Source organism: Lytechinus variegatus, chromosome 1 (genome assembly GCF_018143015.1).
Source record: "Lytechinus variegatus isolate NC3 chromosome 1, Lvar_3.0, whole genome shotgun sequence".
Classification (NCBI taxonomy): Eukaryota; Metazoa; Echinodermata; class Echinoidea; order Temnopleuroida; family Toxopneustidae; genus Lytechinus; species Lytechinus variegatus.
In genome coordinates, this window is record NC_054740.1 from 531,981 (window position 1) to 535,849 (window position 3,869).

At 36.4% G+C, this 3,869-nt stretch overlaps 1 long non-coding RNA gene across 1 annotated transcript; it reads left to right on the forward strand.

Moving 5' to 3' along the window:
* Window positions 1-591: 591 nt before the first annotated feature.
* LOC121405775 lies at window positions 592-3,000 on the forward strand. Its single transcript, XR_005968691.1, has 3 exons — window positions 592-704; window positions 1,324-1,480; window positions 2,848-3,000. It is a non-coding gene; the product is annotated as an uncharacterized LOC121405775 (long non-coding RNA).
* Window positions 3,001-3,869: the final 869 nt, after the last annotated feature.

Here is a 3,869-nt window from a genome sequence, read left to right on the forward strand (position 1 = left end):
GAAATATGAAATTAATGCAACATCACGATCTTTAAAAATAAAGCTTATATCCTTACTTTACACAAAATTTCACTTCTTTCCATGCTTCTATTAGTCTCAAAATTGGTGATTTGAATTAGAGCCAACATGAACTGTGATGAAGATCCTCACACATAAATAATTCACTGCCGATGATCGCATGCGGATGCGATATGCGCGAGGTACCGGGTCCGGTACAAGCTCGGACCGGGCCGTCCTCAAGCACATAGCCTAGGTGTAATGTAGGCCTACATGCAAATAGCAACAGATCTAAATATTACATTGTAATTGCAGATGTATGTACAGTTTGTGAATGATCAGAAACTAATTTTGAATCTGAGATACAGGAATTACATTTAGGTTGACTTCATGTAAATTCCCCACTGTGCACAGGGAATTTTTTATTGAGAATTTCTACAATTTATCCACTTATTCCATCAGTTCTCTATAGAATAGTCAGATAACTTGTGTAATAATTAATGTTACTATTCTTGATCTTTGATTCATGTTTATCACAGTTAAATGTTGCAGAAGATGTTCACGAAGAAGACACCTACTGGATGCATCACCTGACAACATTGTTGTTAATGTGACGAACCTCGGTACCGAGATATGAGTTGACTAGAGGAAACTCGCGACCAAGCACAGCAGAAATTCTTAACAAATATCTACAGCTTTTGGGAATGGTAAAACAACTTGATTACTTAGTGCAGTGGATTCGCATTATGAAAAAAAACTAATTTTAAATGTAATTGTTCGAAGTTGAACAAAGCATTTTTGGTTATGAATTTCCAAAATCATTCTCTTTCTTGCTTGAGAATATAGTGCAAGATAATAGGATCACTTGCTCTGCCTCAGCGTTAAAAATTCAGTTGCATCTTAGTTGTCATAATTATATGATTAGTGGAAAAGTTGTTCTGAAATCCGATTGGAAAGATTAAGTTATGTCTTCTTCCCATGAATGTGAATCTTTGGCCACGTAACTCCCCCCCCCCCAATTTTGCGAATACTAAGTAATTTTCTCCAATGGTTAATTACTCCAATAGTGATCAATATTAAAACAATGTGATAAATGGTTAGAAATAGAAAGGTCAATGTCAAACCTCACTAGACTTTACTTGATTTGTGCAGTAAGTGCATGTGACCTAGGGTTTTTGTTGCAAACATTGATAAGTTTTATTTTTTTTATTTAATGAGCAATATTTAGCATGAATTTAATGACAATGTGATGTATGAAAACATGGTATGCTGGTAATTGTATTATGTGTAATACAGTTTATATATAAATACTTATTTCATTTTCAGATTGATCAAGACTTTGATTTAACAATTGATGCAGCTCCTGATGCCCTTATCACAATGTGGCCAAAGTTGCCCAGGCAGACTTTGGAATTTGCGGAGAAGATTAATCCAGGGTATAGAAAGATCCTAGGGGCTGGAGTGGACCAGAAAATGACGCAGAGTAATGCCATGGTCACATTTGTTCTACGGCGGCCGTACGGCGAGTCGAAAACAGCCGTTTTAACATTTTTTGTCCAACTACATATAGGTGGTTTGAATCAAAATTGATAAAACGGCTGTTTTCGACTCGCCGTACGGCCGCCGTAGAACAAATGTGACCATGGTATAAGTTTCAATCTTATAGTTATACTCAATTCAAACTTACAGTAGCAGTAGGCAGGTCTAGTGCCCCCCCCCCCCGATTGTGTAGCAGTAATGCATTGCAGGAATTTCAAATGGGAACACTGACAAAACTTGAATAACTTTGTACTCAAGGCTTTTAATCAAACTTGGAGAGAAGCATGGTTATATGCAAATTTAGTTCAATTTTACCAAACATGAGGGTCACCTCATGGGTCAGGCTGATGATGAGCATGGGTCAAAGTTAAGCCTTTTAGGCATAGGCGGCGGAAGCGGGGGGGGGACGGGGGGGGACGTGTCCCCCCCCCCTAAATTTTAGGTGGGGGGACGGTCCCCCCCCTAAATTTTTTGTTGATAACTTTTTTTTTATTTTTTTTTTTTGCTTGTCAATTTTTTTCCTGTGTCCCCCCTAAATTCACGTGGCCCCCCTGAAACGTGTGTTGTCCCCCCTCCGTAAAATTTAGGTTGAAGACCTTTTTTTATTTTTTTTATTATTATTTTTTTTTCCTTGTCAAAAAATTTTGGGGCGCATGTCCTATTTTTTACATGTGTCCATCCCAAAATTTCAGGTGGACACCCCCTAAATTCATTGGCTTCCGCCGCCAATGCTTTTAGGGCAAGTTTTGTATTACAGCTCATAACGTTTGATCCATGTACAGTGTATGCCCATTTTTTGACCAAACTTGGATGGTAGATGTCCCCGGGGGAGGGGGGGGGTTGAAGGTCACCTCCAGGTCAAATGTTACAGCAGGGGTTGAAGAACTTTTGGAGCTCAATGTTAGGATTTTGGTTTGTTTGTTTAAATTTCTATCATCACTCATAAATTGTTACCAATCTAAGAGGGATGATGTTCTTCAGAGATTTGAAGGTCACCTCTAGCAGGGGTCAACAAGCCTTTTGAATATAAAATGATTTTGTTGTATATTAATGGGTGATACACATTTTGGCTGAAATCACCATGGTGAATCCCTTTATTACCTTCAATCCTTATAATATCTCAATTATATACTTGTACCCATTCCACTTGTAAGATTGAATCTCACTTGCAGGCAAACACATTTAGTTTGAAAATGCTGATATCTCCTCACCTTCATCTTTCTTTCCTATTTTCTTTGCTCCCATTCTTATTTTGTTTTCCCTTCCTTCACCGGTCACTTCTTTGCTCAAACCGTATTTTCATTTATACAGGTCAACATTGAAGAAAATTTGGCTTTCAGTGTACTTCCTGTGATTTTGATCGGCAGAACGCAAGGGGAGAGAGGCAAATGTGCCGTACTTCAAAGTCTTGAATCTTTCATCAATCTCCAATTAGTAAGTATTGATTATCATCTTACTTTTTCGAAGTTTTTATTTATTTATTTATATATTTATTTATTTCTTGGCCAATTTAGGTTAAAGCTCTTATTTTCCTGAACAATATTAGAACGTTACTTTTGGCAATCTTTGAGAGCACTAAGGTTTGACTCTAGCGCATGTTCACTTGACCAAGGCAAGTGAAAATATCAAAGTGCTTAAGTTGCTTACCCAAAAAGGTAAAAAAAAATTAAAGTGGGCAAGTAAAATTTGGACCCCAACATTGAAATCTGTTTAAGGCAGCTATCTGACTGTATTTGTTCTATCTAATAATCCTGATACTAAATTAAGTATCTCAATTCTGTAGTGCAAATCATAACAACAGAATAAATGAATAAGTTCACACAATGACTTAGTCAATACCTATTCTGCATGTATGTCATGGTTGTTGAATGTCTATGCAAAACTGCACATCTTGCGAAGACTTGAAATCTCCTTAAATGCAGTTCTCTAAACTCAGCAAAATACCTCCTATGGTTTTACCTCAATAATTTAATGTGATTAATACCGATTCATGTTATTTATTTTGTGGGGGGAGCAATAGAAGTCCTTCTTAAAGGGATGGTCCGGGCTGAAAAATATTTATAGAGTAGAATTCACTGAGCAAACTGCCAAAAATTTCATCAAATTGGATAACAAAGTTATCGAATTTTAAAGTTTATCAATATTTTGTGAAAATAGTCGTCATGAATATTCATTAAGTGGGTTAATGATGTCATATCTCCACTTGTTCTTCTGTATTTTATTATATAAACATAGGTTTATTCAATTTTTTCCTCCAAGAACTAGAAAAATTGGATTGACATTTCATTTAGTGCATTAGATATTGATTGCTGCAACTTATTTCATTTTAAGGG